The 14,318-nt window shown below is 38.2% G+C and overlaps 1 protein-coding gene across 1 annotated transcript in view; it reads right to left on the reverse strand.

Annotated features, from left to right (window-relative positions):
* USP9X (ubiquitin specific peptidase 9 X-linked) overlaps positions 1 to 13,857 on the reverse strand; it is a 165,222-nt gene extending 151,365 nt beyond the window's left edge. The window contains exon 1 of the mRNA XM_087967535.1: positions 12,777 to 13,857. The gene's annotated coding sequence lies outside the window, so the exon portion shown is untranslated. The remainder of the gene's footprint in view (positions 1 to 12,776) is intronic.
* Between the last annotated feature and the right edge of the window lie 461 nt (positions 13,858 to 14,318).

Raw genomic sequence — 14,318 nt, forward strand, 5'->3', positions numbered from 1 at the left:
AGGCCCTAACCAGCCACGCAACTCTGAGGCCTGTACAAAATGGCTGCCCGCCACATGCTCTGGGCCTTGGATCAAAATGGCCACCTACCTAATGAAACCACTCTGCAGGCCCAGCAAAGGAGAGTGAATCTCCGCACAGATTCACAGAGTGAATCTGGCACAGCTCCACTGGATCCCCGGGAACTGGGCTGATGTTATTTTTTGTTTGCTTTCTCCTTTCGATTTTGAGATAGTTGCTGCTAAGTAGCAAAAACTCCAGAGACACTTGCTCTTGACGCTCAAGGAGCTGAGTCAAAAAGCTGGGGGGCCAGCAGCAAGGGCTGGCTTTTATACTTTGGCAGACTCAGCTCGATGACGTCAGAGGGAGGAGTCTTACCCATTTCTGGACTCTCATAGCAGCATGGAGGAAATTAAATAAGTCTGTGGAGGGGAGCAACAAGAAATTGAATTACAATGACCACTGATATATTTCATGAATGAGTGCAATGAGAATACTGGAAATTGCATATGTAGAAACCTTACTAATCAATTTATTTTTATCTAAGTTTTTCTACACTTTAACCAAATGAAATTCAAGTTACAACATAATATATATTTAAGAGTTTATTCCCGTGCCAACATTAATAAATTGATATTTAGGTAACTTTGAAACAAAACTGTTATCTTACTATACAGGTAGTCCTCAATTTATGACAGCTGAGCCCAAAATGTATGTTGCTAAAGTGAAACATTTGTTAAGTGAATTTTGCCCCATTTTACAACCTTTCTTGCCCCAGTTGTTAAGTGAATCACTGCAGATGTTAAGTTAGTAACATGGATGTTAAGTGAATCTGGCTTCCCCATTGACTTTGCTTGTCAGAAGGTCACAAAATGTGATCACATGACCCTGGGACACTGCAATTGTTATAAATATGAGTCAGTTACCAAGCATCTTAAGTTTGATCATGTGATCATACGGATGCTGCAACGGTCATAAGTGTGAAAAAGTAGTAACTTTTTTCAGTGCTGTTGTAACTTTGAACAGTCACTAAATGAACTGTTAAGTCGACTATTAGAAATAGATGCAATTTTAGCAGATACACAATTATATAGCATCTAATATAATAAAACAAAAATGTCATTTGAACTTTTTTACTAATCCAAAAGTAAAGGCCTTTAAAAGTAGTTTGCTCCCTCCAGTGGCAGTCTAATAATAAACAATATAACATTTGGCTTAAAATGTTTTGTAATAATTTTTCTTTTAACAGAAAAGCTGACTGATCCCTATTAATTTCATTGTTATAATATCAACAACATATCTGAATTACAGAATTGTGTTATGTTATTGTAACACTGTAGCACAAAGGGTGTCAAATTCAATTTCATTGAGGGCCAGAGATGGAGGGTGTGGCCATGGTGGTCACAGCCAACTGAGCATAGCCCAGGGGCCAGCTTGTAGTCTTTGGATCTGAAGTACCCCTGTCCGCGCACAGGAGCCTCTTTACAGAGCGATGGTTTGTTGGGTGAAGTCTCTGCCACCACCCCCTGTGCCACCTCCTCCAGGCTTGTAGGGGAAGGTCTCTGTGGGAGAGATGTGGTGGGTGGGACCTGTCATTGGGGGTTGGTCTGCCTCACAGGGTTGTTGGAAGCAGGACCTATGCAGCTCTGGAGGGCGATGGATGTGGGTCCCAGGCTCCTCTCACCTCTGCTTTGCCCTCCCAGGCCTCCCGCAACGGCACTTGACACAGCTGAGCTATACTTTCTGGGAACGCCAGCCGAGCGGGGAATTTGCCTGCAACCCTCAACTCGGAATGGAGATGGGGGGGGGGGGAGCTGCAAGACAATAGACTGCCTTCATACAAATTACAAGCCTTCCTTGCCTGGCAGGGATGTGGACAAGCCCTCCCTGTGTTGCCTTTGCGAGCCCCTGTGATTGACAAGGCAGCGGGAGCTGGATGGAAGCTGCTGCTGTGGGCAAGCCAATGGGAAAGTGAAAGCAGAGGAGAGCGTGAAGCCCTCCTGAAGCCTGCCTAGCCCTCGTTCTCTGGCCAGGTCAAGCACAGCCACTCCAGCCACAGCCTCAGGGCTCCCCAGCAGCTGCAGCACACCCCAACTCACCCTCTCCCTGAACTGGGGGCTGCCGCTCCTGCCGGGCGTGGAACAGCTGGGTGAGCATGAAGATTGCAGGGCAGCGGCTGGAGGGGCAGACCGGCCACCTAGGTGGAGGGCTGGCACAGTGGCAGTAAGGTGTTGGCTGCGGGCCTCCTCCTCCTCCAGGGGGAGTGGGCCGCTGACAGCAGGGGTGGCAACGGCTGCATCCCCCTCATCCGCGAGGAAGTGGTCGCGGTGGAAGAGTGAGTGATGGATGAGGTAATGCTGGACCGCCGCCTCCTGTGCACATGCCAGGATGGCGTGGGCCAGGCTAAAGCGACACAGACTGCCCCCTACAACAGTTTACGTTATTTTGAGGGGACAGCACATTTACACTGTTATACAAGCTGCATCCTCACTACTTTATATTGTAGCCAAGTGTCATTTTTTCAGTATTGTCACATGAAAAGATATACTTAAATATTTACAAAATGTAAGGGGTATACTCACTTCTATGATATACTATATTATAGAAATCTGCAACAGCACTCAAGCAAATCTTTATTCGGGCTTTTGAAAAACTGTAACTGATGCAACATGGAATAGAATAAGCTATGGTCATAAAAAATTCAAAACTGGAAAAATTGGACTTTGGACATTTAGTCACTCTTTTTGGGTATCCTGCTGGCATCAGATGGCCAATATGGAAACAATGCTGGACTGTATAGACCTGGCCCAATCCACCAAGATTCTTACATTCTTTTTATTAATCTTAAACAGCAACCAACGGACCCAGATCTCTGCTACAATTATGGCATTCTATATAGAAAAGAACTGGTACTTTCTATCCTTTTGCAAGCAATTATTCATATAGTAAGATGTAGAGCATATATCAATAGTTGCACAGAACTTAAGAGCAGGATTCTTATATATAATCTACACCTAACAAGAAAAGGTGCACAACCTTGTTAAAAGCAATTACAGGTCTAATGATCACTCATTCAGTTATAGTGGTACTTAAATAAATGATAGCTATGTCTGATCCATAGTTATAGTCCTTGCAGCACCCCTGCGACCACATTTTCAAAATTCAAATGCTTGCAAGACTTCCTGCACTCCTGACCATAGGGAGAATTTAATTCCCCTCATACCTTTATCTGTTCCCCATTTTGCCCTTTTGTCCCGTAATCTGCCACCCACAGCTAGCCTTTGTCATGTTCTTTTTCTTGCTACTGACAAGGCATTGCCAGCCTAACCCTTTGCAAAGGAGCTGCTGGCCACATCAATTCTTCTTCCTGAAGCTACATGTCATTTGGACAAAGCACAGCCATATGCAGCTTTTTCACAGGTTCTGAAACCTTCCAAAGCCTCGTGAAAAGGCTACGCACCATTTGAACAAGACAGAAAAATAGCCTGGTGCAGCTAGCAACTGCCTTGTGAAGGGCCAGATCAGGCATACCTTGTCAGCTGCAAAAGAAGTGGCAGAGTGCATGGTGGCCAAATGGCACAGGTTGGGGGGGGGAGACAAACAGTAGGGAGAATTGAAGAGAAGGTAGTCCCTTACCTTACCAAGGTTCAGGAATGGAAGGGACCAAGCCATCAATGACTTGGATCTGAGTGTTGCCTAATGATCAGGTAAGTTTTAGTTAAGTCAGCAATGGGGACTGCCAGGATTGCCATCACTAAGTGATGCACTCATGTGACAGTACACTTTACATCTGTGTAGTTGAACACAAATTCTCATCCTGATTACTGTTGTTAACCAAAGGTCACCTGTATGAATAAACATATTCTAAAATAATATAGAAACTGGGAAATACTCTATTTTCAAGTTCTTGCCATCGTAAAACTCCTAGAGTCACAAATATTTACCAATCTTTTAAAAAGTTACCAATAGACTTAAGAATAAATCAGGATGAAACACTAGTTTTGGAATTTTGCTTTTCACTAATTACATTAAACAGACACAACTGTAGTATGTTACACATTATGGTACCAGAAAGTAATGACATTTAATGCCACTGAAATAGCATATTATATATTTAATCTGGTTTTGAATTAAAACTTATTATAAGTAGAAATACTACTATGCATATTGCAAGCTTTGTAGATTAAAAATGCAAGTTACAATTTGTATGGTTTTAGGAGATATAAACAAACAAGCCTTTCACAATATTAATTGCAAAACTAACTTTTCTGCATACCTATCTATAAATAAAATGTTCAAGAAATGTTCTTGCTATAAATTGATTTAATATTTCAAGACATCAAGGAACCAATTAAATATGCAACAAGATGAAATAAATACATTTTATATCTATTCTCAATTGCCAAAAGATGAGTTTTGCCTTGTTTGTTAAATGCATTTATAGTGCCAGCTATATGGAAATCCACATCTAAAATTATAAGCATAAAACTTGTTTTTCTTGCAGGAATACAATTATTAAAAGTGATCAAATAAAACTTACTGAGGTTCTCATATTTGGATCTTGTTTCTGATTTATCATCTGTGCAATTGTTGTAGTTGTTACAAATACTGTATTAAATAGTAATGAAACTGTTTTGGAAGCATGATTAAATGTCACTGTCAATAATAAATTAGCAAATATGCATCACCTTGGCATTACTACTTAGTGCTTTTGAACATTATATTGAAATAACTTAATGTTTTATTTAAAATATCCAGTTTTGATAAGATATAAAACAATATTATTAAATAACAAAATTTTAAAAATATTACAATAATGTGACAAACAACAGTTCATTTCTGAATAAGAAATTAGAAACCTAGTATGAAACATTTGACTTATAATATCTAGGATCAACTAACAATTCAGTATACTTTACATTGTGCTTTCAGAACGCTTTAGGAAATGCCAGTATATTTTTGTTTTTTTCCAGAGAATATTACAGAAACAGATCAAAAGGCAATGGGCATTCCCTGTACTTAAATGACAAAAATATTAAACATCCAAATAAGGCTTACATTAATTTATGCTGGCACTCTAAGAAAGCAAACTGCCATTCAGAGTGGATGCATGATTCTCTATGCTGCTTATTAAATCTTTCAATATTTTTACTGATTTTAAACATTGAATTTTAAAACATTCAACCTTTTACACGTTATTATGCATAAAAAGCAGGAAATTTTGCATAACAAATGGCATTATTTCACATGAATTACAGGCAGCTTCCATAAGATTCAAATGAGCAAATTTTCAGCCATTACTACTATTCTTCTTCCCACATGGAAGAAAAGATAGTTCTGATCATTATTTAAAAAATATCTGTCAGCTCACTAGAATGCCAAACATTAAACACATCTCTGTTTTCCATATTTCCAACAAAGTCAAAATATTACGGTCTCAAAAAATTTCAAGAATATAATGGAAAATATTCCATTTGTTGTCAAGGTTGACCTCTAACTAAAAAGAAATTAATTTTCTTATAACACGTACATAAGATTACTAAGAAAATAGCAGCTCTGGAATTGGGCCTGATTGGATATGCCATACTCTAAACAAAAGAACAAACCCGCTTGGAAGATAATGTAGCATTGTGCTAGTACAAAATTATGAAGGATCTTTCAATCTGAATAATTCTCTAAAGTAAATGACACAATCAATTCACAGTAAGATTCCAATGGACAAGTATCAGGAAGGGAGAAAGCAAATGAACCATCATATTAAAATTATAATCTGGAGAGTAAGAACAACAATAAATTGTATGGAATAGTATTTAAAGTGTGGGACTATAATCAGAAGACCCAAGTTCAAGTTTGTCCTCTGATATAGAATAGAATTCTTTATTGGCCAAGTGTGATTGGACACACAAGGAATGTGAGAATATGAAAGCTCACTATACAACAATGTGCCAAACATTGAGTTTAGAGAGTTGTTATGGGGAAAATTTTGTAGGAGGAAAGCTATTAGAGCTTCTGGAAGAATCAGGAAATATAGAGTTTTAAAACTGAATGGCAATTTAACCCCTGGTCAGTTTTTTGCCTGTATGTTTTGTCTAAAATCTGAAAACAATTTTTTTTTAAGTTTAAAAAATATTTTACAAACTTCTATCATGATTGAAATATAGAGCACTAGTATAGCATTCACTGGTATCTAGAATATGTTACCACAAAATGAAACAAAAATATGTGCATATGAATCAAAACTACTCATAACTCTTTATATTTGAGTAGCGCAATCCTATTTTCAGGGCAAGTCACTTGTACAGCAGGAGTACTTGGCCCAAAATTATGTTCAAGAGGTTTTTTTTAACCATTTCGCATCTCTTCCAGCATAAGAACAAAATCTAACACCATCTAAATCAGTAGTACAAACATTACAACTTAGACCAGTAGGGGCTGACATTCATGCGCAGCTTGACGTGCATAAGTAGTGGACCAGTGCACATGCAGCTCGACTTGCGCAGGTTGAATTGCATGCATGCTGGCCAACTACTTGCAAAAGTTAAGCTGCATCTGCGAGAGTATACACCAGCCTACCACTTGCAGGGCCCAGTTCCGAATAGGCCACTAATCTGTTTAACAGAGGCAACATATATATCATATATATCAGATATCTACACTATCTTTATGAACTCTGCATATAACATATAGGCTTGGACTTCTGCAGACAGCTAACAATAAAGTTAACAAAGCATGTAAATATCTGAAAAAAAATCTAAACACAAATCAATACCTGCATTATTAAAGGCAGATAAAATTAATAATTAAATATTTCATGAAATTTGACCAAAATATCTTGAGTACAGACTGAAACAAGTTTTGGAACCACAGGGAAAAAAAACTATAGATTTGAAAGATAAATATAACATCAATGCTTCAGATGATGCAAAGCAGAGCCTCTTCCACTATATATAAATGGAGATTGTGTGGAAAGAGTTCATAGTTTTAAATTTCTAGGATCTCATATTTCCGACAACCTTACTTGGTCGGTCCACACTATGGCCACTGCAAAGAAGGCCCAACAGCGCCTGCACTTTCTGAGGGTGCTGAAAAAGAGTGGTCTGGGTGAGAAGTTGCTGTTTACTTTTTACCATTCTACCATCGAGAGCATTTTGGCATATTGTGTAACGGTGTGGTATGCTGGATGCTCTATAGTGGATAAGATGATGCTCCAGAGAGTTATAAACACAGCACAAAAAAATAATCGGTTGCTCTTCTTCTTTGGAAGAGATTGTGAAGACCAGACTCCTCTCTAGAGCAGAAAAAAATCTCCAGACTGTTCTCATCCTGGTCATTCATATTTCGAATTGTTACCATCAGGGAGACATTATAGATGTCTTAAAATGAGGACTAATAGACTGAGAAAGTTTCTTTTCCAAGGCAATAATTGTCTTGAATGAAACAGTACATTTGTTATTTAGTTCTATGTATAAAGTGGCATTTTTAAACTATCTAACTTAATATATGTTTTAAATAGGTTTTAGACTAGGTTTTTAATTATTATTATTATTACTTTAATTATTTTACTTTTCAAATACTGTGTAGTGTGATTGTGATGTGGTGTTTGGGGCACTATGCTGGAGTAGCTTTCAAATTTCATTGTATTTTGAATACAATGACAATGAAGGTATTCTATTCTATTCTATTACCAGACTTTTTCACCAACTGTCTGTACAAGTAGTCCTTGACTTATGATCACAATTGAGCCCAAAATTTCTCTTGATATACAAGAGAGTTAAGTGAATTTTGCCCCATTTCATAACTTTTCTTGCCAGAATTGTCAAGTGAATCATTGCAGTTTTTAAATTGAATCTGATTTCCCATTTAGCTTCACTTGTCAGGTCACAAAAGGTGATCATATGATCCAATGACACTGAAACAGTCATAAATATATGCCAGTTGCCAAGCGTCTGAATTTTAATCACATGACCACGGGGATGCTGCAGTGGTCATAAGTGTGAAAAATGGCCATAAGTCACTTTTTTCAGTGCCACTGTAACTTGTAACAGTAATTAAATGAATGGTTGTAATCAAGGATTATCCCTACTACCTGTAACATTGCAACAATAGAGCAATGGCAGTTTGTTCTATTATGGCTTAACGTATTCTAGGAACCCTATGATTATAGTCTGTATTCTAGTAGTACAAAAATAGCCATGAGTCCTAGAAACAATTTTTAAGGTAAATAACTTAGTACAATATGTGAACCTCTAAAAAAAAAGAGTTGGTAATAGAAAAGGTTAAGTAAACATTACTCAAGCAGACAAATCTTTGCCAAGATGGGATATAAATCTAATAATAATTTCTCAAATAATCATAGCATGAAAAAAAAAAGATCTCTCAATTTTTTCATCATCAAAGGAGGTATTTATTTGGAGACATTTATTTTAACTTTTTAAACACAGGCCATTCCCAATATTGCTAGATAATAGGTAGAAATAGTAAAAACACAAGTCTGGTATACAGCAAATAATATTGAATTAAAAAGAATTTATTATGCCAAAAATTAAATCTGGTTCCTATGCTTAGCAACAGAAGTTCCAGCCCCAACTGTAGTCGTGAGTTGAAGATTACTTGTACATTGCTAGATATATTATAATTCTATATCACTTATAAAAGATGGTTCAGAAGTCAAAAACTGGGAAAGAAAGGCCATGGCAGAAGGAGAATATTTTGCACTACCCTATGCACATCAATAGCACTATTACCCTTACAATGATTAAACAATATAACCAAAATGTGTGTATTTCAAACTCTAGGTGCAAGCTCCTGTAGAACACAGGCAATATGAAGTTATTTACATTTATATAACTATGGATCACAATATAGATAATTGCAAAATAAATGTACAGACAGAACACTAGATCATAAAGTATAGTTCAGCAATTTTTATCTGCTGCCATTTACCATAAAAGAAATATAAAAGCAGCATAATCAGTTTTACTTTAATGTTATAGAACAAATAATATGATTATTGTTAAAGATAAGCAATTACTAATATACATGCAACTTCAATTCTTCATAAATTCAGATCTGCATGCAGTAGTAGGTACTTCATAATTTTAGAAATACAGGTAGTCCTCAACTTACAGCAGTTCATTTAATGACTGTTAAAAAGTTACAACAGCATTGAAGAAAGTTTTCACACTTACAACCATTGTATAAATGACTTGATAATCCCTACCATCACGTGATCAGAATTCAGATGCTTGGCAGCTAATTCATATTTATGATGGTTGCAGTGCCCTGCACCTTTTGCAACCTTCTAAGAACCAAAGTCAATGAGGAAGCCAGATTCACTGAAGAACTGTATTACTAACTTAACAAGTGCAGTGATTCACTTAACAACTGTGGCACGTAAGTTGTAAAATAAGGCAAAGCTCATTTAACAAATGTCTCACTTAGCAACAGAAATTTTGGGTCCAATTGTGATCATAAGTCAGGGATTAGGTTGAGGACTACCTGTACTAGGTAACTATTTACTAAGTAGTTACTATTATTTCATGCAGATCTGAAATTATAAAAAATTCCTTGCCCAAAGCAATAACATTTATTCAGAGAGAGTGGGAAAGAGAAAATATTGATGGGTTTGATGTTGTTCTATTACCAAAAGAATGGCTTAATTTAAACAGTGTATATTGCCCCAATCCAAACTTAATATATAGCATTAAAAAACTTACTTTCAGCTAGTGGTGTTTTGGATCCATGTCTCAATTAGCCTGAGTCCCACTGTTCTCAACTAGAGAAATTGCAAAAACTGAATACATAATACTCAACTGCAATAATAGAACAAAACAGATAAATACAAGAAAAATCAAACTGATATATGGTAAATAATGCAGACATACTATTTTTATAAAGAGGGTTGTTTTTGGAAAACACTAAGACTACATGGATTCCAGAATTTTACATCTAAACCTATATATGAACTAATTATATGAATTTGACAAGCACTCCAAAGACAAAAATACAAAAGAAAACAAAACATTCATCACTATGAAGTGTTATGCTTGAAAAAATATATATATTTTCAATATATATATAATAAATATATATACATATATAAGAATATATATTATATATAATATATATATATATATAAAATATATATAAATATATATATATACATATATAAGAATTTTTACGAAGGCACTTCAAACACAGTAAATTATTTCAAGAACAGGTTTTAATATATCTGTATCCAGTGTATTTTCTATTACCAGTGAAGTGCTTTTAATTCAAATAATTTCAATTTAGTGTTACTTTTTTGAAACAAAATCTGCTACATTTTTAAACTTTAAATGCTACCAGCTCACACAAAAGAACAATTGCTATATACTCTTGACTATAAATACCATAATAATCACCTGACACAATTTTTTTCCCTAATTACGTTTGGTATAATAGCCTTGTTATATCTGTTTTCCTATGAATATTTAAGCTAATTAACACATTTACCTAAAAGTAACATGACCCTAATTTAAGATATTTCTTGTCCTCAAATAGCAGAATCTTCCTCCACATTTTTTGTTTGTTTTTCAGTGAATCCAAGATGATCCTGTTTCAAAGGTAAATTAGTTTTGGTAAACTAGTTTTGGTAATTTTCTTTCAGTTAAATAAAGTGAAAATCTATAACTTTTCCCCTTAGGATCTCTATCTCATCCTTCCTTTTCATAGAGCATTACTGTAAAATGATTGCTTTTGTAAAAGTAGCTCAAGAAACTTATTTTAAAACTTTTTTTATTTCTTTTCAAAAAGTAAATTATAGATTCATTAAGAAATATTCAAACACACTGAATGTGAGAAAGCTAAAAGTGAACTAATGACAGAGTCACTTGAAATTTTGTGTTTGCTTTATGACCTATATTTATGAAAGGCACGGGGAAGGAAATCAAGTGAACCAAGACACTATAATCTTGCTTTTATAGTACATCCTAGGCAATATTATAAGCAACTGAAATACATCCTATGCAATACTATAAGCTATAATTGATTTCAATGATATACTTCTAAGCAAACATACACAGTATTATGGGAAAAAACACTAGTCTTAGATCAATGTGGTTTCCATGTTTGAATAGAAAACTTGCTAGTAATTTGTTTTATAAATAAATGAAAAAATAGGATGGCATCTTATTTCAGATTTTATATTAATAACTGCATTAAAAGCAATTCATAACTTTCAGTGATATGCCATTCTTAGGTCCAGATTTGGTATGAGAGTATTTGTATTTGTCCAATTTTCTTTTCCATTATTAAAAAAATAAAAACACAATATATACCTCAACAATGTAAGGGATTATTAAAAGTGTCACAATCTATTTCCAAATCATTCATTTTCTGAAATGGAAAACGTTTTAATATCCCTACAACTTTTATAGTACTGATGAATTCAATACTGACAAAAGATTTTTTGTAGCACATAACTCAGTATAATATAGGAAAACAGAAAACCAATTAATGCATATATGCTAACATACATTGCACTAAGACATGTAACTAGGCCATGGCTGATTATGCACTAAATAAAAGAAACCACACCCCCTGATTTCACATTTCTATCAACACAAAAGTCCACCCAAACAATCTGTACCAGAAGCATAGTTTAAAATATGTTGTGCAAAATTAGGATACTGACAGAATAGCCCAGCACTGAGATTTCAAAGTACCTTAGAAATATGAGAATAATGTACCATTACTATAATCTACCACATACATATTAGAGCTTCACTGTCATTACTTGACTTAGCAGTCTTCACAGAATTACAGCTGTTTTTTCTATTCATACTTAATACCTATTCTGCACTGTATATCAAACTTATTAGTTTGTTAACATTAGTTTGTTATAGCCATAAGCAGACTGTGTTAAAATCAATGGGAGTTCTTCCACCAATTCTTTAGAAGATAAAATTCCACTTTACAAATTTCAAGTGTCTTACAAAAGAACTCTGTGTGCTCAGGAAAGTTAATTTTAAAGCCCATACCTATCTTGTACCTAGATTCATCAGTTTCATATATAAAAAATTCCAGACAATACTTACAACGTAAACTCTGTCCAATATAAAAATGATAAAACTCACATATTCAAAGAAGCAAACTACGCTCAATGTTAAACTTAACGGAGAAGAGATACTGGTAAATCCTATAATATCGCAGCTTTACTGGAAACAGTGCGTCCAGCCATGACACAGCCCACCTGCACCCATGACAATAATGTTTACAACGAACCGCTGGGCCGCAACATCCGAGACCGGATTTAGAAAGAAAGAAAAAAGCTTGTGTAGAGCCTTATTTCCTGGGTTGGACTAGGCCCACACGATTCCAATCACTCCACCTCAATAATGGCGTTTGCTGAAGTGGAACGAAAATCAAAAGGAAGTAAACGCCGAAGGTCTACCGGGTACTCCTTGTACTGTCTTCTTCGCCAGTTTTCTTCGCTATTTAAGGAATGGCCAGACCAATAGCCGGCCAGCTCTGCAGGTTGTCTCTCTTTCTTCCCGGGACTGCGGACAAGGGGTGTGCGCGCCCCATTCTCCTGCAAGGCCCAGTTCAGGCCGGGCAGAAAGAATGAGGACTGAGTCGTCAGCCATTTTCCCTCCACGACACTGACACACGCACGAACAGACAAGATACGCTAACTCACGAAGAGATGAGATACCCAGCGAAAGTCCCCCCTCCTGGAATTTACCCCTTTGTTTGCCCACAGAATGACCTTTTCTTTCCCCTATCCCGACTCGCTTACCCCCACACAGCGTCGCCTTTTCCTGCTGCTACTCTTGGTTCTAATGCCGAGGCCCGCTCTGCTCCCGAGCGCCGCTGCCAATGGCGATGCAGAGAGGAGGCGGCTGCGGCGGGTGTGGCCGAAGACTTTCTCATCCCAGGCGGCACAAGCCGCCGCCGCAGCAACCAACAGGACTGCGTCTCATCCCTAGGAAAATCCGAGTGGCGGTGGCTGCTAGAAAAGCCGGCTTTCCTACGCCGGGTTTTGCCCGAAGGGGTCCCGTGTCGCTTTCCTGACTGAACTTCCTTTGCGTGCCACCTTTTCTTGTATTCTCCTTTTAGTTTTGCGTCACCAGCTTTTCGGCGACCGCGACAGTGCCAGCGTTGCGTTGCGAGGCCCAAGCGGGCCGACGCTCTTTCTCGTCCTGTAGCTCCGTTAGGCTGAGCTAGGCCTCCGGGCTGTTCTACCTCATCCGGGGAAATCGGATACCTTCAATCCCTGGAGAAGGGAATAGAAGAAGAGATAGGAAGGAGGGGCTGGGCTGACAAGGCCAGCAGCGAGAAACCTACGAGAATGCCGCTAGGAAAGGAAAAAGAAACCCGTGCTGCGTCTAGGAGCAAAGTCGCGTCGGAGACGGCAGCACCAGCAAAGACTGAGAGTCTGAGTCCCGGGCAATATGGCGGCTATAGGAGGGCTCGGCTCACAGCTTATGCAGCGCAGACTCCGACTCAACGTAGCGGCGCCGGCCAGCCACCCAAACAGCGTTCCCGGCGGCCAGCGTGACTCCCTCCCTTTCCTGATTGTCAGACAGTCAATCACTCCCACAGCCCAGTTCCGTGCCCAAAGCAGCAGCACCCACTCACGCCTTGCTTTTTGTGAGGCTAGGGTCGCCGCCGCGCAGTGGCAGGGTCTGCTTGGTGTGCCGTGTGTAGCCGGTGGGGGAGGGGCCAAGGCCTGACAGCGTTGGTGACTGGGCTGGATGTCGACGGCGGCCGAGCGGGGCCCTAGTTAACGAGGCCAGGCTGCGATCATTGAGGCGGGTGACTGGCCGGCCGTTTCGTTTCGGTTGAGCTCCGTTTCGACTCCATTGTTGACCCGCAATGAGAAGAGCCCGGATAATGACGTCATCTTTCGTCTTTGGGAGGGGAGAAGAGGAGAATTGATCCTCCCCTTCCTTTCCCCTCCATCCCAGGGGCCAGCCAAAGGCTGACGTACGGGTGGGGCGGGAACGAGGACTCGGCAGCCAAGCTGCTGAAGAACAAGGCAGATAGCGTTGGCTTCCAGGGTTTCATAGAAAGGCCTTAGCCTATTTTCCCTTGAAACTTTGGCTTTGTGTCAGTTTGAGAAGTATGCATTGTGCATTGTTACTATCACGAGACGAACTTTATCTTATACTCCTCTTTGATTTGGAATAAGCCTGCATTACTATTAATCTTCTCATCACTCCTTATCGCCCATCCCCTCCCACTTGTGACTGTACGACTAACTTCGTTGCTTGTATCCTAACTATTTTTATTTAAATCTAGTATGATTTGATAGTTTATTGTACCCTATGACTATTAT

This window comes from Notechis scutatus, chromosome 5, assembly GCF_049901735.1.
Source record: "Notechis scutatus isolate UNSWTSFEM ecotype Mainland chromosome 5, rNotScu1.2, whole genome shotgun sequence".
In the NCBI taxonomy this organism is placed as follows: Eukaryota; Metazoa; Chordata; class Lepidosauria; order Squamata; family Elapidae; genus Notechis; species Notechis scutatus.